At 41.5% G+C, this 25,373-nt stretch overlaps 1 protein-coding gene across 4 annotated transcripts in view; it reads left to right on the plus strand.

Moving 5' to 3' along the window:
• Positions 1–15,839: 15,839 nt before the first annotated feature.
• FAM110B (family with sequence similarity 110 member B) overlaps positions 15,840–25,373 on the plus strand; it is a 103,804-nt gene continuing 94,270 nt past the window's right edge. For 3 of the 4 annotated variants that reach the window (XM_031612934.2, XM_090137615.1, XM_090137613.1), the window contains exon 1: positions 16,249–16,402. The gene's annotated coding sequence lies outside the window, so the exon portion shown is untranslated. Of the gene's footprint in view, positions 15,919–16,248; positions 16,403–25,373 lie in introns of those variants that run through there. The other variant, XM_090137612.1, reaches the window with a different exon arrangement.

Genomic DNA, 25,373 nt, shown 5'->3' on the forward strand with positions numbered 1-25,373 from the left:
TTTATACGTGTGCTGTTGTATAAAACAAATTAAATCCTCAGGGGCTTAGAAATAGTCTAAATGGTATTCACCAGACAGACGTCTCACGGGAACCTATTTTTAATGCTAATCAATAGAAAAGATTCAGAGAAGTGGAATCGACCTTTAGAGCTATTGTCTCAGTGGCATATATATTTTGAAAGAACTGGAGATTCTGAGATTTTAACGCAGTAGTTTCTGAAAAATGGTATCTGGAAGGAGTAGTGAAGATATATAAAGGTGGCATTTGTTGGAGGCACGTATCCAAAATCGTGAATTTCTGGGAAGAAAAAACTGGTAAAAATCCAAAAGTCTGAGTCAAGTTGTTTAAGCTGCTCTGTGAGCCTGCTGAACAGTTAATGTCTGATCAAGTCATGAAACTTCCCTTCCTTGAGGAAGCAGTATTTCACAGTGCACCAAAGCTGTGAAGCCTTATTCATTAATATTGGAAATCCCTACCTGTAAATGTTTGAAAGACTGGAAAAGAGTTGCTTAAATCTATAAAGAAAAAGTCTCTCTCCTTTGTAGCTTGAAAATTTATTACGTGTATACAAATTCTATTCAGTTTTCCAAGTACTGCTCCTATGCTGCATGATATTTTAAGGATATATCAATTTTTAGTATCAGATAAATATTATGTCTTTCTATCTTCTTTTCTGTATTTATTTGGTTAGGCTCCAGACACAAAACAATTAGAGTCTGCAGTATTTCCACCATTATTAATGCTATAATAACTTGGAGTAGCATCTGTGAAAGAACACAGAGCCTTTTTTTTTCTGCAACAAGTACATTATGGCATATTTTTTTACATCTACATACTCATTTATCATTACCATTATTTCTGTGGAAGCCAGTATACATTAACAGAAATGCATTTTAAAATGTGTCATTATGATTAAGCATTCTTTCTGTGAGGTAGGGTAAAAACTGAAATCACTTTCATCTCCAGGTGTTAGTACAAGGAGATATCACAGTGATTCATTCTTCCGTTTGATTCCCTTACATATGCTATTTTACCTGAGATCTTCTACAAAAGATAGCAAACTAATGTCTTAGTCTGGAAAACAAAGTTAATGTCTCTGCTAAAAATATTTTGAAAGCTGAAAATTCCGATTAAATTGCAAAATATATTTCTTTAGATGATTTACTTCATGGCCTGAATGCAAAATGGATGTAATGAACCACTGAGCTAGCTTAAAGCACTAATTCGGCAGAATAATTAGTTTTGTGCTTAATTATAAGTCTATGAGGTGTATAATTTGGGTATCTTTTGCAAGGTCACTCAAAGTCTGTGCAAAAGCATATGTTTAAGTATTTTGCTGTCGGATCAAGATTTTAAGAAAATTAGTGTAGTATAAGAGAAATTAGTCTCGTTGATAGATCTCTACTGTAGTGGATTTAGCATGGGTAATACCACTGGCAGAAATGCTTTGTGGCACCTTGTACAAAAGCAGACAAACAGCAATGCATTTTCTTCTTGTTTTGAAATCTAACGAACAGCTCTCTTCTCCTCCTCTTGCACTGTACATACTAGCCAGAAGTCAAAGACATAAATTTGACCATTTTTATGGGGGATTTTTTTGTTGTTGTTGTTCTGAATAGTTGAGTCCTATATAAAGTAAATGTTTGTGTTTTAAAGGTCAAGGTGAAAAAATAAAGTTGATTAAAAAAAAAAAGGAAGGAAAAATAAACTTTTTTGAAGAGGGGTGGACATTGCCAGGAAAGAGAGATGAAGTTAAATCTTAGCAATATCTGGAAAGAGATGAGAGGAACAGAGAGAAACTACAGTTGAGATATTGTGAGATAAAAGCTTCAAAGAATCTTAAGAGTGAGGATAAGGAAGATTGAATTTTATAAGGGAAATTATATATGAACTCTGGTGTGTGAACCCAAGTGTCAGGTATCATTTGAGACTGTGTACGTTATATAGGCTACAGAAAAAGAACAAAAGGGTTCAGGAGAACAAAAAGAAGTAGTTAATGCCAGTCATGAGATGATCACTATTAAGTATCTTTTTTCCATTGCATACCTACAAAAAAGAGTTGTTATTTTGAATGTTCCAGAATAAGTGAAAAAAATTGCTGAAAGTTGTAATATGAAAAGGAGAATAAAGTGGGAAAGATCAAAGTTAACACTGAGCTTCAGTGTAGCAGAGAAAACTGGTGATAGAGAAATGAGGGAGGCAAGACATTTCAGGAGGAAATGTGAGAAACTCCACTATAGACCTGTTCTTTTTTTGAGATGCAACGGGACATCCAAGATAAAGGAGTTTACAAGAAGGTGTAGAGAGAGGATAGATGTTCAGAGGCAAAATAGGCTTGGGATTTGAGGGTGAGAAACACTGAGGTGAGAAAGAGAATGGGAATTCACCGTAGGAAAAGAGCAGACAGCAATATGGAGTGTGAATCTGGAGCTGCCAAAGACCCAGAGAGTCTGCTTCTAAGAACATATAGCTTGAGTGACCAAAGTGATCACATTTCTGGTTGGGGGTGCTATCAAAGTTGCAGATTTCCCTCTCCAAAACAAGGAGAAAAAGGTAAAGAAGTAAGACTTGGAGGAGGTGGGAGCCAAGAGAAATAAAGGCAGTAAGTTACATCTGGATTGGAATGAGTCACATGGAAAACTGAGGAAGAAAACAAGCAAACTGAAATCTGAGGCTCCCATGATACAATATGAAAAAAAAAAAAAAACAACAAAAACCAAAACAACAGAACCACTCTCCAGAATGGACAGTTTTAAACTTCTCTGCAAATAATAATAGAATAAGGCGATATCCATAAAAAATTACAGCTTTTTGCTACACCTCTTAAACGGTATTATTTAGTGTGTATTCAATGGGATGTGTTGCAGTTCAGCCACAGGTATAAAGAAATTGATGCAGTTCTTTTCATGAGGCCCTCATTATGCTCTGTAAATAATCAGAATGTAGATTTATTCTCATCTCAGTGATTTCCTGCTCTTGCTGAAAAGCATGAGGGGCACATTAGAAAGAAAGCACTAAGATACTGATTATCCATTTCTCCAAGCCAAATTGGTTTAGGTTTCTTCAGGCCTCCTAGCAACAGCTTTATTATTATGGAGTTATTTCCCTCCACATACTTCTAAAACAAGTATCAGATTAATGTTTCAGATAAGAAGAAAGTATATTCATTAACTCTCAGAGCCAGTCTATTGAAACAGGAGCTTTCAATGAAGCATACAAGTATGCTTTCATAGTTGTATGGTTTCATTTCGATCCGCTGATTTTTCTTTCTTCACACTATTGAACAATGGGAGTTTAATGATGATCAATACACTATATGCTTGTTCTACAAATGAGAAAAAATAATTCCTGTTAGTGAATATTTTTGTGCATTATTAGCATATTCAATTTATTATCTTTTAATCTAGTTGCAGGTGTGACTCATCGTATGTATATGCCTCATTTTTGTTTACTTACAAAACAGATATATTATAACTTGTGTTGGAAATAAGTATCAGCAGGATTTCTAGAGATCAGGGCTGAAGAAGTTGGTACTGTCATATTCAGAATGCAACATTCTAGTACTGCTGTGGGTGAAATATAGGAGGCCAACAGTTTGGCCTGAAAAGTCTTTGCATCACTAGAAATCTTACTGGGAGTTGCTGAATGTGACTCCCTTGTTGCCAGAGTCGGTTCATATGTTTGTGTCCTCAAAGACCGATTTCTATTCTTTGAAAAACTAAAAACTTGGGTGATACCCCAAGGCAGCCCTGCATTCCTTGGGTAGTCAAATATACTCCATGCTCCATTTTGATCAGATGAGACTGGGCAGGAAAAACTAACACAAAAGTAGTACAAACTTGTATCAAAATTAAATGACATTTCATTTTCATTGAATACTTAGTGTTTTAAACAATTTTGTATTTCGTGCCTTTATATAATTGAGCTTAGGTAGAGAGTTACATCACTCTTCCAGTGAGTGATACACATAATGGTAAAGACTTCATATTAGAAATATGGATTATTTAAAGTTAGCAAATCATTTTATACACAGCCAGTGGTGCAAAATACTTTGAAGTTTAAAAGAAGAGATCCCTTCAAAATGTGAAGTTTGCCAGCTGGCAAAAAGGTTGAGTAAATACAAAGAGGGAATAGGTGCTTTCCCATAAGGCCACATTAGGCCTAGGAGGATAGTCGCTTATAATACAGGATTTCTTATAAAGGGTAGCACTACTCTTCATACAGTTCTTATGAACTGTAGCATAAAATAGGGCAGGATTCAGTGACAAATTGTTATAAATCCTAAGATTGTTTTCTTCCAAACAGTGTACTCCAAAAATGTGACAAGGTGTCATGGAAAAGAAGGAAAATTGTCACCTACTGTGCTGAAGTCAATGGCTGATTTTAATGTTTTTATTTTTAACCAGTGCCACAATAACAGGACAAATCTCTCCCTATGACATGCATTGTCCAGGATGGCAACACTGGCAGAGTCATGTAGTGGCAAGAAATCCCTCAAGGATGGGACTCCCCCTTAGTAGGGAAGTAGAAATATGTTTGATGCTTGTAAATCCCTTCTTTCTTGGGATACCTGCCAGGTATTTACTTGAAGAAACTGAAATCCAGTATCTCCAGAGCAAAAGTACAGAAGACACAAAGCAGAGGGTGAAGACAACAGAAGCTCTATTATTCCACAACACCATTGTGAATTTTTCTCTGACCAGCTCTCTGGCTGGCTGTGAGACCCTATTTTACTTGCAGCACCTTGTTCTGGGCTGCAAGGGCATAAGGAAATACTGAAGACATATGGCTACCATTCTTTATAATCAAAAGAGAGATAATAAATATGCAGATAGATTAAAATATCAGTAACATTGTCGTAACATGTCTTAAAAGAAAACTATTCAGCTTTATAGTAATGTTACGGAAACGAAAAGGTATTGACTGATAATTGCTTATTTTTTCCAGAATTTTTTATTACTTATAGCTCTGTTCTCTTTTCTGATTGGCCAGAGGTGGTGCTTATAACCAGAGGCCGTGTCTGATTCGTAATGAGTTTGGAACCTGCTCTTTGTAAATCAGATCCACATCTTGACAGAACAGTTTTGTTTTACTTTCTTCTAGCAGGGTATCAAGCCAGGCACATGAAGGCACAAAACACAGTGGAATGTTAATTCATTTTCACTCGAGAACGGGACTTGCTAAAGCACCAACAACTGTTTGGCGCCTGTATATTATCCAATCTCATATTATATGCATTATGCTTCTCCAAACCCCGCTAGGGACTAAATGCAATATCCTCGACAGCTGTACCAATGTTTCCTGTCCGGTATACTTAAATTTATTCTAGTGGAACAAAGTTGATGTTGCTACAAATCAACCTCCAACGTAATGGAAAGGCAAAGGACAGAGCATGTTGTTCCCAATGTTCTTCCCCCAGCCTGCACAAACCCAAGCTGTCCTGTTCTGGCAAGGGGACCCTGTCCTGCAATTCACAGTGCAAAGGATAGCTGGCACCCACGTGGGAAATTTCCCAAAATTATCGAAGTGACAGGGATGTTAGAAAGATTTGAGATCCCTTTTGACCAATTTTTTTAATATGGAGATTTTTATTACCTAAGTACCCAAGGGTTCTTCTATGTTACTGAAAATATGTACTGTAAAATAGCAAACAAGCAATGATTTATTATTGAATCAGGAGAATCAAGCGACATAATTTTGTCGCTTCCTTTCATGAACAAAGCATATTAATAACAGCTTTGTAAAACTAAATGATGTAGAGTTTAATATACAAAGACATGTAATAGATAAAAGTCAGCAACTTTAATAGATTCTTGTTTATTTCTTTCCTCAGAATCAGCAGTATGCAGCCTTCTTAACAATTTTCCATATTCCTGAAGAAAATTTCCTTGCTGTAGCATGAATCTATTAAAAGATGTATGTAGCTCTTGAACATATGCTTAAATTTAAATCTGCAACTTTAAAGACAAATAAGTCCCAAAAGGCTGAAAGTGTTCTGTCTGTATTTTTAATTATGAATATTACATGCACCTGGTAAGAACACAGGAAAATGCTTGGGCGGTGGTGGAAGCCTATCACTGAAAGCATGAGCTAAAACTTAATTAAGTCTGAGGCATCACTGAAAAGGGAAGCTGTTCTGCACTGAGGCTGTGCTTGGTATCTGTAATAAACATTGTAAAATTAGGAATTATGATTGTCAGTAAAGTTCCATGCATACTCAATAGCAATATACCATTAAATATTGCACAGTGTTTTTGGTGCAGCTGTGAATTGTATTAAGGCTTTTGCAACAGGGTGTACAACAGAAAAAAAAAGACACTTTCTTCACATGCACCAGTAGTTCCCATCATTTTATTCATAAAAAATCTCCTCATTGCTAATGCAAAACGTATGACAAGTTAGACAGAATACATCCCAGCATATGGTAACTTTAATAAAATATTCCCACTTGGAAAGCTGGGAGTTACTTCAGGAATATTTCCAGGAATTTCAGAAAAGAAAGAAGAAATAACTTTTTAATGGCCAAGAGTTTGTTGCAAGTTAAACTTTGTTTGCAAGTTACACTCTCAGTGTTTCTATCATATTGCTATAACGGTACACCATGCCTTTAGAAAGTATTCTTTTCTTTGTGAAAACCTCCTTTCTATTTATTTTGCACACGTTTTTAAAGATAATTCTAGAAAGCATTGCCATTTCTGTCAACTACCTATGACTAACCTATTTGGTGTGAAATGAACTTTCATTGCTTCACATGACATCCAGACAAGCACCATATCACCCCCTTGGTTAATCTATTATACAATAATTGTGCTAAGCACCTAGCAGTATACGGTGCCTTCTATCCAAGATCTTCCTTCTATTTCTAAACTTTATCACATCATTTCTGCAGAGGTCCTGTGAATAGAGGAAATAGCAAGTATTTATTGAACAGCAGGAAGAGCAGCACAGAGATCATTTTTTTTTCAGAGGTAGTGTCTTCACTCACAGCTGTGAAAATGCCAGCATTTGTTTTTTGGAAGCTGCCTAGCACTTGTGGCTGCTTGGGAACTGGAGCTGAATGCAGCCATTGCCCCATGGCGCCCAGCCTCAGCTCCATCCCTTCCAGAAACCTAACATATAGCTTTTGCTGGTACAACTGAGTAAGACTAATACAGCAGGCACAACGGTTGATGTTCCAGTTCCATAATACAACGTTAAGAGAGATCTGATGCTGTACTTCATCCCTGACCTGTCCTGGGAGTCCCTTCTCTCTCTTTCTTCTGGTTTTCTGATTTTTCTGATGTAAAATATTTCCTTTTGGAAAATACCTCAGTGACGTTATGGATTTGTGCCCTGCTAGATTGTAACTGTTTCTGCTTTCAAAGAAAATAAAATGGGCAGCGTGTAGAGAAAGAGCACAATGTAAGTACACACCACCTTATAGCCTATTGCTCTCATCACCATTTCTGTTCTACCAACCATTAACAAAGAAAAGCAACAAGTCTGAATGAAAATACAGTCATCAGCTTCACTGCAATCTCTGAAAGAGGCCCACAAGTTCATTCAAATATCTTCCCTTGCATAACTCTTCTATTGCTGAAATAACTGCATTGTTCCCGTGGTGGTTAAAGATAATATTTGTCTTACAGCGCGACTTCATCACCATCCAAATTGCTTCTAAGCTGCAAGTACCCACCGCCCCACCCACGCCTGCTCTGTATTTTAAGTCCCTTCACAGATTTCTTGTTAACTTTCAAAATAGAATGTCTCACAGCCCATGGGCCTTCAGCACATTCTTGCTTTACAGCACCGTGTCCTTATTGCCTAGGGTTCTGGAGCCATTGGTTGTATACAGTAATTCAAAATTTGCAAATACTTTCTTCTCAGTTTTTTCCTCTTTTGAAATGATGTGATTGCTTTCATCCTCAATTCTCCTCTTACAATTCTGTATCAGTTTTGATCCATTTGTATGCTTATATCTCTCCTAATCCACCATCTCCCATTTGCTATTCACTTTCTTCTGCTTGCTTTTCTACTTTCTGGTTATTAATTTTTCTGTCTGTATTATTTCTGTATCCCCTTTCCCTCCTTTCAAGCTAACAAATGTAGACTGTATTTACAGACTGGATTTTTTTTAAGAATAACATGCCAAAGTCAGAGCACAACTATTAGTTATGCCTGATATCAGTTATTCACTGCTTGTCACTTCCAATGCTCGCATCCCTGCAGAGCCTCTGCTGACATTCTGGCCAAAAGTGTAACATCTCTACCACAACATTTCAAAAAATAACAAAACCTTTTCATGTGTGAGCTGTCAAAAGAAGCTCCCAGATGAGCCAGCACAGACAGGGACACTGTCACCACCCACATGCACTATATAAGTGTGGGCCATGCAGCAAGAGGTGGCAACCTCCCCTGAGCAGTTCCAGTGCAGCAACATGGGATGATATTTTTAAATTTGCCCCAGCCAGGGTGATTGCTACACTGCTGAAAATGGGCTGGGGGTGGAAGTGATGTCTGGGAGCTGCGCAGGAGGAACGCTGAGGGTGAGTGCTTGGGCAGAGGTATGGCACATATTTGTTAGAGAGTTAATAAGGGCATCTTGTACTGAGCTGCTCCCAGCAGAGAACCTAAGTGAGAAGGAAAATGCAAGCTATTGGAGGTGGGATAGTTTCATATTCATGTTTAAATAGCCTCTCTGTGATAGTCTTACTTCAGAGAGACATCAGTGCAGTTCACTCAGCATCCTGCTAAGACCAGGCACCAGCTGGGGTGCAAGGAAGTCAGAACCTCATGTGTAACTTAAATCCATCAGCTTTCTGTCCCCCTCTTCCCATAGGCTGGGAAAATGATTGGGAAAAAGCCCACTCAGGGCAAGAATTCTTGCAGGTGAAGTTCTTGAGAAAGGGGCATCTGTTCTTTCCTAACAGTGTTTTAAAAAGAAAAAGCTTGCATATAGCTACAAAGGCACTACGAGGTTTCACGTGTCTGATCCTTCCCCTCAGCCTGTGACTGAGATTTTTGCTCATTCCATTAGTGTGCTGCTTTGATTGCAAGCCCTTCAGTACAATTGGCCTGTTCTCATAAAATTGTACAAATACAATAGATACCATGAAATAAAAAATAGAATTATTTTTCATTTATTTTGATATAACATAGTTATTTAAATAATAAATTACTCATTTCTACCTATAACTCATTTCACACTCATAGCTCTTCATTTTCCTTAACCACTTATGATCTTCTTTTCTGACAAAAAAATAAGATCTCTAGAAAGGGCTATAGCAAGAAGCAAACAGTACTGCCTGGATCAATGCTTTATCATCCAAAACATGCTTAATTCTTGAGGTGTGCTCTGTGCTGTTTCCCATGTTGTTTCAGAGCTTCCCCTCAATATGTAAAATAAAACCAGATCTGCTTTAGCAATGATGAGAACCTGAAATCAGAACTCACAGCTTCTGGTTTTATTCATTAAGCATTGCAGTACTTTGGCATCTGCACTGCAGCCCAGTCACATTTGAAAATATTGTCCAACCTCTGCTCATCTTGGATGTTAAAGCTTCTGGTAATTAAAGGAGAAAGCCATGCAACAGGTGATAAATGACTCTCCCATGGTGTTTATGGCCTGCTGTAGGAACTGCTGGATCTTTCTCATCTCCCATTCTGATCCAGCTCTCCCACGATGCCACCACTCCCCACCACTGTCATTAGATGAGGTGCTCAAAAGCTGTGTCGTTGCCAAAGAACTGCACTGGGGGGGAGGGAGGGAGGAGGGAAGGAGGGTAATAATACAAGCCAGAGGGAGACTTTTCTATGGACACATTTTTCTTTGCAGTTTAGTGTCATCACATTTTATATCTGTTATTGATTCTGTTGTTATGTGCCATTCCCTAATGCAGTCATTACTCTGCTCATACATTCCTCTGGTAGAATAATGAGAAATGTGATGTTCTGTGGCATTAGGCCCTGTAATAAGAATAAGGCAGTTCTCCTCACACACAGAATTTTTAATTATAAAGGACTATGCTGTGTTACTGGCAACTAATTAGAACTTTCTGTTGAAATTACATTAGTTTATTACGTATCATTAATGAAAAATGTCAAAATTAGCATGATATATGGTTTCATATATGGTTTTCTTACTTTGTATGTACTTTGTACAAAATTGCAGCACTTCACATATTAGTATTTTAAGATCACAGAATTATAAAGGTTGGAAAAGAGCATTAAGATCATCCAGTCCAATCTTCAACCCATCCCCACCATACCCCCTAACCATGTCCCTGATGCCACATCCATATGTTTCTTGAACACCTCCAGGTGTGGTGACTCCACCACCTCCCTGGGCAGCCTGTTCCAATACCTCAGCACTTTCTGAGAAAAATTTTTCCTAATATCAAAACTGGGGCTCCCCTGATGCAACCTGAGACCATTACCTCTTGTCCTATTGCTGTTATTGTTGGAGAAGAGGCCAATTGCCACCTGGTTACAACATCTTTTCAAGAAGTACACAGTGATAAGATCTCCCCTGATCCTCTTCTTCTCCAGAAGGTATTCTCTTCTTCAGATTATTAAAGACCATTAAGGAGATGCAGACACTTCTGCAATATAAAAGTTATAAAAAGGTAATTTTTACTTTTAAAAATGCCATTGATGATTAATTTTGTCCTCTTCTGGTATTATGCAGAATAAACTTCAAAAAACATGAAATACCAAAGGAAGCCCCCTGAAATAATATAGGGCTCATTGCTTACTCTGCATTCCTAGAGTGTAGGCACACCTGAACTAGTTTACCCTCTTTCTCTGGGAAGTAAGCAATACTGTTGCCATATCACACAGTTAAAATGAGACGAAGAGTTGAAGTGAACTCCTGCGGGATGCTGACACTGGGATGAGGAGGCATGGCTCTGCTCTGCACAGCAGGCTGACTGTCATATAACTTCCCCTACTACAGTGTAGCAAAATACCCTTTGACAGCGCAAAGCAGTGACAGGTACACATACAGAAATCCTTCAGAGATGAAGGATGTTCAGAGATGTTGATTAGAGTTTCACACTCTCCATAACAGGTTTAGGACTAAAATAAGTATATAATCACTTCCTCTGAGGTTATGTGATCCTTGTTAAATGGAGCAATCAAAGCAAACACTCTTGAAGTGCTACGTTGGAATGTCTGTAAACTAGATAATGAGCAGTCTTCTCAGCAGGGGTCTGTATGAGGCATGGGTGGATTCAAACCATAGCTCCCAAGGTGCCTGCTCCTTGGCAGTGACAGGGATATGTGGGTAACATTTCTCTGCCAGCATATTAAATAAGCCGCAAGATACATAGTGAATGGATGTAATTTGCAAATGTGTATGGAGAATGGGTCCTGACAGTTTTATTTACAAAGGCAAGCAGCTATTTGCTGAGAACAGATATGACATGCTATTCATCTTGCTGCTGCTATGCCAAAGGGATTGTGTCTATGATAACAAACTGTTAGATTTGATTGTTAGAATACTTATGCAATGTTAGTAATAAAGGGTGTTTAAAATCATATCTCATTTGTTCTTGGGCAATCATATGGTATTTCTTATAACATTTTTCCTGGGGCATTGCAAGGGACAAGCCTAATTAAAGAACTGATATCTGTCTGGCTCAGCTTTAATGGCCCTGTATATGCAGGGAAAGTGAGCAGCCATGTCTTTATTTCCCTGCTTGCATGGGTTGAGGCAATGTGTCAAGTGATGTAGTCATGTCCTCACACCTTCTGGCTCCTCTGTTTTGGCTGGGGTTACCTCCACACACCTCCTGAAACTGAAGAGTAAACACAGCTGTAACAGCGTTGTAGGTAATGCCCAAGGTGAGTGCAGAGAAAACTGAGAACAAAATGAATGCCTTTTGCTGGATCCTAAATATAGCCATGTTCAAGTTGATGGGGAGAATGCAGTGATTGAGACAAGACAACAGTGTGTCATCCTGTGTAGTGCTGAGCTTCAGAGAGCTGGGAAGGGCTTTTGGCCTTGCTTATTGCTTGGCATAATGGCTGTTGAACATCAAGAGAATGGGTAAATGTGACTCACACCCCTTCTTTACCATTTCTTCCATTTCAAATAAGGTGCCAATAGCACGTTGATGGAATGTAAAATTTTTCTAGAGTTTGTTAAAGGAAAAAACTATTCCCCCCTGCTCAAATACAGGACTACAGGGTCTTATGTCACCTTGTTAGTGTGAGCAGTTGCGCGTTTGGGGATCAGACAGAGAGAATTCAGTCTTGTTTTATGAAACACTGGTCAGTGGGATTTAAAATCATAGAATCATTTGAGTTGGAAGGGACCTTTAAAGGCCATCTAGTCCAACTCTCCTGTAGTGAACAGGGACATCTGCAGCTAGATCAGGTTGCTCAGAGCCTGGTTCAATCTGATCTTGAATGTCTCCAGGGACGGTGTATCCACCACTTGTCTGGGCAACCCATTACAGTGCCTCACCACCCTTACTGTAAAAATAACTTTTTCCTTATTACCAATCTGAATCTCCTCTTGTTTTAGTTTGAAACCGTTTCTCTTTGTCCTATCACAACAGACCCTGCTAAGGATTCTGCCCCCTTCCTTCTTACAGTTCCCTGTTAGCTAAAGAAAGGCTGGTATCAGGCCTCCAGAGTCTTCTCCAGGCTGAACAGCCCCAGCCCTCTCAGCTTGTCCTCACAGGAGAAGTGTTCGATCCCTTGGATCATTTTTGTGACTTTCCTCTGGATGTGCTCCAACAGGTCCATACCCCTCCTGTACTGAGGATTCTGCATCTGGATCTGGCACTCCAAGTAAGGTCTATCAGTGCAAAATAGAGGGGCAGGATCACCTCCATCATTCTGCTGGCCACGCTTGTTTGGATGCAGCCCAGGACATGGTTGTTGAATGTGCATGTACAGCTCAGTGATGTGCAAGCTGTGATTTTCTCAGCCATCCGGTCTCCATCTCAGCAGGAGTAGCTGAAGGAACTGCATGGGCAGAGGAGGTAGACCAGGCTGGGATCAGACAGCACATACATGCTTCACTCAGGGATTTAACCCAGGACAAGTACACTAAAAAACATGTTGGTGCGGCTGCTGCAGGATGCTTCTGATTTCAGATCACCCCTCCTTGTCTGTGGTCTGAAGGAATACAGAGTGAATGCATCCTCCAGGCACAGGGGCAGAGAGGAGAGCTGCATTGTGCAGTACTTAAACTGCCGGGGCTAATTGCGGCAGTAATCCAGGCAGCAGTCTGCATGCTCAAATGTATTTTGATCATTATGCTTGTGTTAACACAAACAGACCAGATCCAAAATCCAAACATCCCGCGGTCAGACCCAGAGACCTAACCAGAGGGAAATGAGCTCATTTAACCCTGGCTGTCCTTACAGCAGGTGACTGCTTCCTCCCTCTGCTCTCTGCTTTGCAGATGGCACATGTAAGCCAAACTGCAACCAAAATTCCTTTTAAACACAAGCAGGCTGAAGGTTCAAAAGCAGCAGTGAAATGCAGACTTGCTGTTGATGGCAGGTTGAAGGAACACGAATAAAAGCAACCCATTGTTTGGGTGGACAGAGCTTGTCTGCACTGTGGGTTGCGCTGTTACAACATGACCTTGAGAACCTGGGTTAATTAACACAATTTTATTTTAAGCAGTGTCAGCTGTTTCCAAGTAAACCTGCTGATCAGACTGACAAATGCTTTATTCTTGGTCTTATAAGAACTTGGGCCTAGGAAGACAGTTATGATCAGTAGCTGGATTTTTAAAACCCCGTATCTCAAAACCTGTTGTAAGTTGTGAAGCATTTTAATGGTCCAACAAGATGAATTCATTTTGTAATCATCTGTTCTTAGGTATGTGTGAAGAAATAAGTCTGGAACTAGATAATTTTCTGTCCACCTCCAAAGATTCCTAGCTTAGTTCCAGACAACTCAATTTCTTATGCATGTTTTATTTTAGTCCTTACAGAATTAGATGAGCTTCATCAGGTACATGCACACTCATAGAATTAGTCTTTGCCTCGGATACCACTTGTACATAGTGGCTATGGCATCCTGAAATACAAATCTCTGTGTGCAAGAATAATCATTTATGATGCCCTCAAATGTCATCCTGGGTTCAGAGTGCTGGTTTCATTAAAATGACTTGGAACGTGATGAAGTCCCTGGCTCATGATTAACTTGGGTCTACGGCTTGCCTTGCAGGTGGGGAACTTCAGGCAGTGCTTCTATGGGATGGTCATCTGTCTGAGACAGAGGCTGTCACCAATCTTGATGGTGAGAATGAATATTTTAATAGCTATATTAAAATTAAAGAGTGAGATATTAATTGTATTATTCCATACTTCTTCCCAGAGGCAGCAGCTGCAGCATGACATAATTTAATAAAGCTATCCATCATGCGATGAACTGGTGTGAAAACGTTACCGGTCAGTACTGTAAGAAAGAGCTCTGTAGCTTTTGTTTCATCAGGAAGGGGGCACACAACAGAAGTGTTGTTTGACAAATGTTTGTGTGTTGTCCTGAAAATAAAGTACTGGTAGGCCTCTGTTTTTACCAGAAATGGCATGTCAAAGTGGCTGGTTGGCGCTAAACAGCCTGAACAGCTTAGAATCAAAAACCTTGTGCTATCCTGATCCTTGAACTTCCAGGTGAAAACGTGGAACTGCTGGGGCTCTATGGGGCTACTAATGAACACTGGGGAAAGGTTTTAAGGAAGGCTGCCAAAGGGCCCCCTGGTCCTAACAACTTGGTATAGTCTAGTTCTGGTTTGTCAGCAGTTCATTGAAAGGTCACTTTGTTGGTGGTCCTGTAGGTTGAACCACTTCAATCCAGCTGACTGAAGTCTAAGTGCCCTTTGGAGAAGACCTCATACAAGAGTTCCTAAGCCCTTTCTAAGTGAAACAGAGGAAGATCCTTCCCTTTCAGCTATTTTAACTGATGTGAAGGGACAGCTTGTGTTGTCCTGAGAACTCAAACTGATGAGCTGAAATCAGGAGGAGAAATGTTGGAGTGGTGTTACAGAACAAGAAATGGAGAGGTGTGAAAGGTTTGCTTTCACAAGGTGCTTAGAGTTCAGTAAGAACTAAACATGTGCATCAATGGGCAAATCACAGAACCACAGAACATCCCAACTTGGAAGGGCCCCCAAGGATCATTGATTCCAAATCCTGCCTCCACACAAGATCACCAATAATTCAAATCCTACATCTGAGAGTGTTGTCCAAACTCACCTTGAGCTCCAGCAGCTTGTGGCCAGGACTACTGCCCTGGGCAGCCCATTCCATGCCCACCACCCTCTGGTGAAAAACCTTTTCCTGATATCCAACCCGCCCCCCCTGACACAGCTTCATGTCATTCCCTCGGGCCCTGTCGGTGTTACAGAGAGCAGAGCTCAGCGCTGCCTCACTTGTCCCCATAAGGAGCTGCAGCGACCGTGAGGCCTCCCCTCAGCTCCTCTGCTCTGGGATGAGCAAACCAAGGGACCTCAGCCGCTCCTTACACACACTGCCCTTCAGGTCCTTCTTTGCAGTCCTCCCTTGGATCTTTCCTTGTCCTCTCTTCCGCCCAAACTTGCACCCAGGGCTCAAAGAGAGGCCACAGCACGAGCAGGATAATCCCTTCCTGCTGACTGTCAGTGTTTGAAGGAAAAGCCATGCACACAGACAACGGGATAAAGGTGCATCTGAAATCAGTTCTGTAGTTTTTGATAGGTGCCAAGAACAGAATACTAAGAAAACAATCTTCACAGCCTCTTTTATCCTCTGCATTAAAAAAAAAAAAAGAAAGAAAGAAAGAAAAAGAGAGAGAGAGCGAGAGAGAGAAGGGAAAAACCCCACAAGTTAATTTAATAGAGCAGTCGCCAGTCAGCTCCCCAGGCATAAACAGGCAGCCGAGGCGCTGCGCGTGGGCTGACTTCGACGCTGGATGCCGAGCAGCGCTTGGCACAGGTGAGCGGGGCTTTCATCGCAGACCCAAATTAACATCGCTAATGCCGTGCCGTCCGCGGCCGAAGGAGCAGCCCCGGGCGGGGCTCAGGGCTCGGCGCCCGGCCCGCCGCCCCCACGCCCGGCCACGCCTCGGCCGAACAAAGAGCGGCGGTGGCGGTGGCGGCGGGGCCGTGCCGTGCGGCGCGACCGCGGCGAGGGGCGAGCCCGCACCGACCCGGGCCCGGCCGCGTTGGGAGGGCCCCGCACCCCAGCCCCCGCGCTCGGCCCGGCCCCGCTCGGCGGCGTGTCGGGAGGAAGCGCCGGCCGCGCGGCCGCCGGCCCCTCGGTTCGCCCGCCCCCCGTCTCCTCCCCTTCGCAGCCGATCCTCCGCCCCCTCCTCCTCCCGCTGGCGGCGGCGGCGGCTTTCTCGGCCCGGCTCCCCGCTCTTCCCCGCGGCTTCGCCTCGCTCTTCAGCGGGAGGCTCCGCGCCGCGCCGGCGAAGACGGTAAGGGCGGCGGAGCGCGGCGCCGGGCCGTGCCGCGGCTCTGGGTTCGGCGGGCGCGGTGTGGCCCTGGGCTGAACGCCGCGCCGCCGCTCCGTAGCCGCTCCCCCTCTTGCTGCGGACCCCCGTGGCGGAGGGCGGACGAGGAGCGGGCGGGGGGCTCATCCCACCGGGCGCTGCGGTGCGTTGGGAGCCGCCCTGCCCTGCCCTGCCCGGTGGGGAGGGGGCGGGCGGACCCGTCGGTTGGGTGCCCAGGGGAAGCGGAGCCGGTTCCGAGCCGGTTCCGTGCCCGCTCCCTCGGGATCCGGCGGCGGGGCGGGCGAAGCGGTTTGAAATTCCTCGCTAATATCAAGGGACGACATATGGCCCGGGAGAAAGCAGCTGGGAGGACTGGCCGGTTAGCCGCTCCGAGTTATTTTCCCGGGTCGTTGCGGAGCGCGAACTTCCTCCCTTGGACTCCCCTGCGCGGGTTTGGGGCCGAGCACATGGTGTTGCTCTGCCTCTGACACCGCGCTGCCCGAGCGGGGCGGCCGGCGGCTCCCGGCGCTGAGCTGAGCCGCGGGGAACTTAGGGCCGGGAGAAGGTTTGTCCGGAGGTAACTGGTTTGCCCGGCCCGTGCTTCTCCTGCGCTTACCCGGTGATGCATCTCTAGTAGGGCAAGAAGCGAAGCTGTTTCCTATGGTCCAACATGTATAACAACGTAGACGATAGAGGAGGTTAAAACTTTCAAAGACCTTGCGTGGGCACATCTACGTCTTCCGTGCCATCGCAGTGTTAATTCACTTAGACCTGAGTTAGGGTGATTTGCATGCTGATCCGTGCTTGTGTTTCAAATCTACAGTTATTGTGTTCAGATGCTTAAGGGTGGAACATCCTTTGTGCTTGAAATGACAATGCTATTGTGTTTTTAAGCAGGAGGATGACTTTTATCTGTAGCGTGGACCTTTTATCTTTAGTGCAGACCTTTTATCACATGGCTGTAGATGCTCTGTTTTTTAAATCTGCTACTGATTTGCTGAGTGGCTTTGCAGAGGTCACTTTGCAATTTGACTTCACTCCCCTGTGAAATGTGTCTCTTGATTAAATATGGTACTGGGTTAGAGCTAGTTGCTTTCATCTCACATCCATATTTATGTACCATAAGAGCCTTTATAGAGCAGCTTGTTGTTGGTTCTGCCCATAGAGCCTGCTGGTTCTTGGTGCATGGCATGCTGTGGGCGTACAGTGTGCCTTGTGTCTCACGTTGTGTCCTACTTATTTTAAAAAGTTTAGAGCTCTGAAAAGGTCAGTGTAATCCATACCACCCCAGCACACAACTGGCTTAGAATTAACAAAACCCTTCTGAGCACTTCTGGAGTAAAAAAAAAATGGCACCCTGTTCACTGGGGTGGGATGAAGAGATTACCATTTTTGAAAACTATTCTCCTCTTTTGTGAGAGTGGGCAAGTGCTCTGTTTTTGCAAAGCTTCAGTGTGAGCTGGTGAGACCATTTCTGGTGATGGGGGCTGAGAGAGAAAGAGATGAAGGATCACTGGTAGTCTCTGTGGGGATGATGGCTTTTGCTTGCCATGGTGTGCTTTGGTACTGTTAGAGCTGTATGCTGACTCTGACAGGCATCCCATTATAGAGGATCATAATTAACTATGACATTTGATATTTCATGATGCAGTATTGAATCTGTGGGCACAACTCTGTGGGGAGGAGGTATCAAGCAGGTGTCCGTGCTCTCTTCACAGCTTTGTATTGTAGATATATCAGGAATGTACTTTTTGGGTGATTTATTGCCTTGATGGAGCTGATAGCCCTGAGCTGCCCTTGTGCCAGGACATTTCTGCAGATAATGAGAGAAATCATGTCATGAGTCAAAGCTAAGAGGGGAATGGTGTTTTCCAGGCACATATAGAGCTCATCTGCTGTCGCTCTGCTGGCGTGCCTCTTACCATGTCCTGCTGCAGCTCATCTGAGCCCTCTCTCCCTGCACCTTGTGGCTGATGGCATTTCAGGTTGTTCTTGGAGGGGCTCTGGACAGATGTGGTTTTTCAGTGGGTGTGATGTTGCTTTCTACTTGAAGTTTACATTATACTCCAAAACCAGGAGGAGTGAATTTCATTTAATGAGACAAAAGTGCATGAAGTTATGAAACATGGCTCTATAATTACGTTTGGTTGCTCAGAGCTACAGAACCTATTTGAGATATGGTGCTAACATGAAAAAAGCATAGTGCACAAAAGTCTTCCTTTTTTAAGTATGCTTCTAAAAGTGGTCACGTATTTCAGTGTACTGATTGGTATGCAATCTAATTATCATGGGATATCTTTTGCCCATTAACTATAGAGGAATGGGGAGTGAACTAATGCTTGTATGTACACCCTGCCCAGAGCTGGATGTCATATCATTGAGCTTTTGTTCTGGAAGGTTTCTGGTCTCTCCATGGCTGACACTTGATCTTGCTTTCTGTCACTAGACTATAGCTCTGTTCCACAAGGTGCATGTGTTGATTAGCCACAAGTTAACCATTGTGAATTAAAATGAGGGATAAATGTGTCAGCTGCAAAGTGCTTTTATTTCAGAAGGTCAAGTTCTGAGAAGTTAGAGAAACTAGTTTGTGAAGTCCACTAAGCTAAAAACCTACAGGCCTACAAATTTGGAGGGGAAAAAAATGTTGGATTGCATTAAATAAAGGGTATGACATCTGCTCAGAATCTGCATTTTGAGCAGGAGGAGAAGTTTTCCAAGGGGACTGCGGGCCTTGCTGCCAGAGTAAGCATCCTGGAAAAGATACCACAGGTTACCAGAAAACCTTTAAGAACTGAAGTGAAAGAGGTGATTTCAGTGGGCTGAAACTGCAGGAGTAACATGTATTTCTAAATGCCAGATTGTGAAGAAATTTGACGTGAACAGAGATTTAAAAAAAAAAAAAAAAAGTTGGGGGAAGAGAAATTGGGTTTGATGCTGTAAGGACCAGGTTGTAGTTGAAGGAGGTGACTTTAACTCCAATATTAGGCACATATGGCCAGTTTCCTATAGAAATGAGAATTTGAATATGGGAGAAAGACAGCACGACAAATAAAAAATAAATGCTTTGCACTTGTTTCAGGATTTAATGCTATCAAGCAAAGGAAGCAAAGAGTCTTTGCTGTAGTACTCTGAAAGGATTGGCACAGAATGTTGGAGCCAGGTAAAAAAAAGAGTTTGTTGTCTGTCAAATTGGATGTAGTGGCTGTGATAGCAATAAAGCAAAATAGTTACACTTGTGTTTATTTTCTAAGGAGAGAAGAATGAGATCTATTCACACTTCTTGCTCTGGTCTTAATAATATTCAGGGATTTAGAACAAATTTAGAATGGAAAAAGTAATTAAATACACAAAGATAAGTGGAAAACAGGATAAAATGCACCATGGATTTGCTACAATTAGGTCATGGAAGACTAAAGATGTATTATTACTGGATAAATGCTGAATGTTGTAGACAAAAGGAACAGAAGACTTCAGTTCAGTGGTGCTACAGTAAAAATAACTAACTTGGAAATAGAAGGATTGGCTTAAAAAATAGTGGGATAGCTTAGGAGACACCAAAAAAGAAATTGTGACTCTGGCTGTATGGATAGAGTTGCTGCTTGGGGTTGATATTGCTGGGGAGCTGGTCGTCTTTTCTTCATATCAGCTGAGATTAACCTGTGCAAAGGGTGATTGCTGATGATGCGAAGTCAGGGAGCACAGTCAGCATTGAGGAAGGTTGGATTGTTGCACAGGAAGACTTGAATGTCCACGATGACTGAAGCAGTAGGAATGAGAGGAAGTTAAATAGCTCTGAAAGTGAGATTATCTGCTGAGTGATTATTAGCAGCACATCTGCTATCAGCTGGAAGGTCATCCTTTAAAATAGGTCTTCAGGGGAAGGCCTACATGCTGTAGTCAAACAGGGATGACTGATGCTGGATGTAAAACAAAAGCAAATGCAGTGGTCGCCAAGATTTCTTCAGTGGAGATAGGCAAGTTATTATACAAGGCACTGGGGAAATTTCATGTCAAATATTGTATACAGTTATGATTACTTGTGTACAGAGAATATAAAATTCAGGTAGAACATCTAGAGGGTCATCCAGACTACAAAGACGATGGGCGCAAACAGTCTGGATTTAGATGGAGACTAAAACTGAAGCTGTGTGGGCTTTTATCTCAGTTAGGGCAGACAGGAGGGTAGCAGCTGCTAAGAAATTCCCTGGGGCAGATTCTTAGAGAAGAGGAAAGGTCATAAACTGAAGTTCATCTGTAATTGTTGATTAAAAGCTTGTTGTACAAGAGGATGACTGGATGACTTGTTGAATGAATGTTAGAAAACATGTATGTTGAAAATAGAAATGAGTATCCAGGATCTGGTAGCTGGGGAAACTCTTCCACCTCTTGGTCTGTTAAGTCAGTTTATGTTTAAAGTTTGTGTGTGACCACTGAGGAACCTGCTCAGGTAACTCAAGATACCTTAAGTTTGTTGCTTCAATCCTTGGTGTAAATCAGCAGAAATAGAAAATGCTTCCATGAAGGAAGCATCATGAGCAGATAGGCTGTTTTTTTAATTTTTTTGAGGATGAGTGTAGTCCAGTCGCATGATGGTGAATGGGATTTTTAGCAAGTAAAATGCCTGTCAGTGCCATTAGTAGCTGCTGCTTTTTTGTTTGTTTGTTTTAGTGTATAATGGAATCAAGTATAAATCATAAAATATTAAAGATAACCACAAATTAATATGCATGGGATAGAAAATAGAAGAGCAGGCTGGAGGTCAGAATGGCTGATGAACACGTAAGGAAGGACTATGCTCTCCTGTTGAGTGGGTGCTTACATCCATCCTCTGTGCTGAGCCACACAAAGGCCAAGGAGGCCCGGTCACTGGGAACGCCATGAAGCAGGAGGCATGGCAGCTCAGACACTTTGTTCAGGGTTTCCCTTCAGCTGACAGCTTGTCTGGTAAGAACAGAAGGTGTGTGCCTCATGGAAAGCTTAGTGATGGCGTATGTGATTTGATGGCCCCACCGTGTTGACTTTGATCTCCTCTATAGCATTGGGGCCTGCCCATTTGTAAGCTCTTCTCTGGCTGGGCTTTGTAGACACAATCTGGCTTCTGGAAGCTTCAAGAGGACTTTAAAAAAGGAGGAAGAATGTATGTCATTGGTGCGGATGCATCTTTAGAAGAATCATTTTTAAAAACTAAGATGCTTTGAGAATGTTTGTACATCAAAGCAAGATCAGTGTCTTGATACTGTTTTATGTCTGTTTGTTTTGAATATATAAGGCAGGTGTCTAGCTTCTTTAGAAATAATACAGCTGCAGACTCCTTTTCGCTGTAGTTGTGGAAAATTTAATAATTCAAATTTTTAATGTTTGCTTTAAATACATGTGTTTTTTCCTTTTTTTTTCCCTCTTTTCTCAAGTGAAGCTGTGTAATGAGCTCAGTGTGTTGGCATCCCCCATAGGAAATAAACGTGAAAAGATTGTGTTGAGCCATCAAAAGAATAATTTAACAATCCCAGGGAAAATTGAATTTATTGTCTTGGTAGCTTTTAGCATGTATTATGCTATTCACTTATTGTGATTTTTTTTTTTTTTCACTTGCTCCTGTTGTTCTTTTATATGAGTGATGAGTATATCATTAAAAAAGATGAGACTAAGTCTGTGCTTCGCGTTTGTGCATCTTTTATTTGACAACTTTCAAGTTCCAAGTGCTAGTGGGTGAGGTGGATAAATTATTTCAGGTTTATAAAGGAGAGATTCAACCTGAACTTGAACAGCCTCCAGCAAATCAGAGAGCTGAGCACACATCTTCTGGTGTTTTGTTGAGTTCTTTAAAACACCAATAATTTCCTGTTACAAATTTGAGGTCTTGGAAAAGTCTGTATTAAGAAATGGGAGGAAATGTTTGAAGACTTTATTGGTCAGGGAAGCTAACAGCCACATCCAGTACCGTCTGCAACTCAAGCAAGTGGAAAGGAGCATCCTTGTTACTACCGTGTTGGTGGCAAGCATGGTCAGTCTGAGAAGCAGAGAAATGGATTGGAGCAAGAGGGGAATGGTTTAAAGAGATGGAGGTTAAACCTGGAGCATGCACAAGTGGAAGAATACAAGAGAGCTGTGATTGACAAAGAGTTAGGGAAAGACTCTGAATGAGCAAACCAGTGAAAAGGGAGATGACAGAATTGCTTGTGATACACTTGAACTCAGTATGCGTATTAATGTGTGTTCGAATTAAATTGGAAAGCTCATGTTTTATTCATCACTGTGATGTAACTGTGGGATAGCTATTAGCTGGCTGGGGTTGTGCTACTTAGAGGAACATGTCTGAATGAAAAGAGGGGAGGGTACAGTGGGGAAAGAACAAAGCAGAACCTTGCAGCAAACTGAGGGAGAACCTTTTAGGTGAGAGCATCTGCCGATTACGTGGCATTTTGTGTACTTCACAAACAAAGCAAAGGAAAGGAGAAGAATTGTGGGAGGAAGAAAGGGGAAAGAAAGGTTGTTCTGCGACCTTCCAGTGCTCACTGGCACTTTTCTTTCAGATTTCCACCTGGTGTTTTTCTTATCCTTGTGCAAACAGGAGCTGAAGAAGCATCCTTTCATTGTGAAAGGACCCTTGGTAGCAACATTGTTCTTTCTCCAGTACCTCTACATAGCATTAGGCAAGTCTGTCTTAAATAACTACCCAAATTCATGAATGGACTTAGACCTTTGGATTCAGAATGACCTTTGTATGTTGTCCTTTTCTATTTAACAGCTTAATCAGTGTGTGCTACCCAGGGAAGTCAGTGGGCCATTGGAAGTGAAACTGTTTCTCTTGTGTGTGCTGGTGCATGTATGCATGCACAGCTTAAACTATGCTGTAGGATTGTTTAAATAATGGTTGGGTGAGCAGTCCTTGAGATAACATGTGTTTTCTAAGTGTATATGTGTGTATATATATATATATACCTGCATACATGTATAACGCTTTTGTGATCCTTTTGCCACTGTTATTTCTCTTGTCTACCCTCAGTAGTTTGGACCTGTTTTCTGTCTCAAATGAGAGCACCTTGCCACTTTTAATGTATGCATATGCCACTGTGAGATTATATTTAAAAAAAAAAAGTCAAATTTAATACCAGCATTTCTAAATCAGTCATGAAGATATGAGTAGTTAAAATGTGATGGATTTCACTTCTATGTTCAACTTAATTGCAAGATTCCTATCATCTATGTTGTTTTGCCATTCCAAGCTGTGATATTGCTGAAGCATATTGCTGCTGAGCTCTTCCAGCGAGTTACTTCTATGTGTTGAGAGACAACTGCAGTTGAGTGACAATGCCAAATTAATTTAAATGGTAGGCAGTGTGAATGGGAATTTATGGAATGCTTTCACTCAATTTGGACACGTGTTATTTTTAACTAATATCTACTAGTGAGGAACTGGAGTCCCAGTTCTGTAACACATGACATTTCTGCAATGTGTTTGTGTAAATGCATGGGGAACGTCTGCAGATGTGAAGGTCTCACTTAGATTTTTCTTGCAAGACCACAACACAAGCTTTGCTGAAGTCTTTTCTGATGCTTTCATTAGTTCTTCCTTTATTTATTGTTACTGTTGTCCTGATCTTGTAATGTTTGCTGTGTGAGTTCAGGGGATTATTCCTGCTATAGTATTGAGTCCTAATTGAGCAAATGAAATGATGCATATTAGGTTAAGCTTCAGCAGTTGTAGCTGAAGTGAATCCCACAAATCTTTGTATATTTAAAACCACACATTTCAGCCTTTTTTTTTTTTTCCTTTCTTCCTGTTTGGTAGACTGTAAGGGAAAGAAACTGACTCTAATGAAGCAGAGCAAATAGGAATGCACAGTGTAAGCAGTTGAATTTGGAGAGAAAATGTTTTCTTCTGATCTTTGCCATAGTGGTTTGAGGTATTCACTGGTGATTGTGTTAAGCAAGATATGTATATTTAGAAACAAATCTTGTTGTTTTTTTTTTTTTAATAAACTCCTTATTATAGAAAGCTTGTGCTATCAAAAAGTTTCTATTTTTGGAATGAGGTCTGCTTTTTTTCTGTTTAATTAGAAGATGATCAGTGTCATTTCTCTCTTCCTTCCCTCTCTGTCCCTTCCCCTTAAAACAAAACTTGCAGTCTTTAGACAAAAGTGTCTTTGTTTTTACATTTGTTTTATGAAATCACTTAAATCCTTTGGGAAAATCTTTCCTCTCACAGGAAGGGGGTGGGGGGGGAGAATTCTCCTATAGCCAAAAACAGCAAGCCTGCTACCAGACATAACAGTGTTTTGCTATCTGAGTAGTAACAGATTGCATACAGTAATCTACTTTTTGTCTTAAAATGAATGAATAAGTGCAATTGCAGAAATGCACGCAAATAGGCATGTATCTTTCACTCAGCAATTGTGAAATTAGGAGGACTTAAGTCCTGCAACAATTTTCACCTTTCTTAGAGCTTCTTTGGTCTGTCGCTAGTGGGGGGGGGGGAGGGGTGAGGCTGAGGACTTTAAAAGTGATATTTCAAAGCTTCACAAGATTAAAAAAAAATGCTCTCTTGGACTTTCTGATGTTTGGAACCCACTTTATCCTAAAATCCTCCTGGTTCGACATCTTCAGGCTGTTTTGATGCTGTGGCTGGGGTTGTGAAGCCATCCATTCTAATTTTCAAAAGACAGCTGCTACAGTAGGCAGATGTGCAAATTACCCTTTACTGATCTAGGAGCTTGGCAACTGACAGGAAGCATTAGCAAGTGAGAGAATGAACCATAAAGACCAAGAACTATGTGAAATATCACCGTGCTTATTTGCCTGCATAGGCTTTATTCAGAAAATATGCTAAAGAACAGGAATGCTGATGAGATGGAACGAGATTATTGCAGCATGCCTTCCCCTAAATGTAATAAAAATGCAAAATTCTGCCAGTGGCTTACTCTTTTCAACCACCTGTCTTGTTACAGGGATCTGAAGG

Source organism: Phasianus colchicus, chromosome 3 (assembly GCF_987193195.1).
Source record: "Phasianus colchicus chromosome 3, bPhaCol1.hap1.1, whole genome shotgun sequence".
NCBI lineage: Eukaryota > Metazoa > Chordata > Aves > Galliformes > Phasianidae > Phasianus > Phasianus colchicus.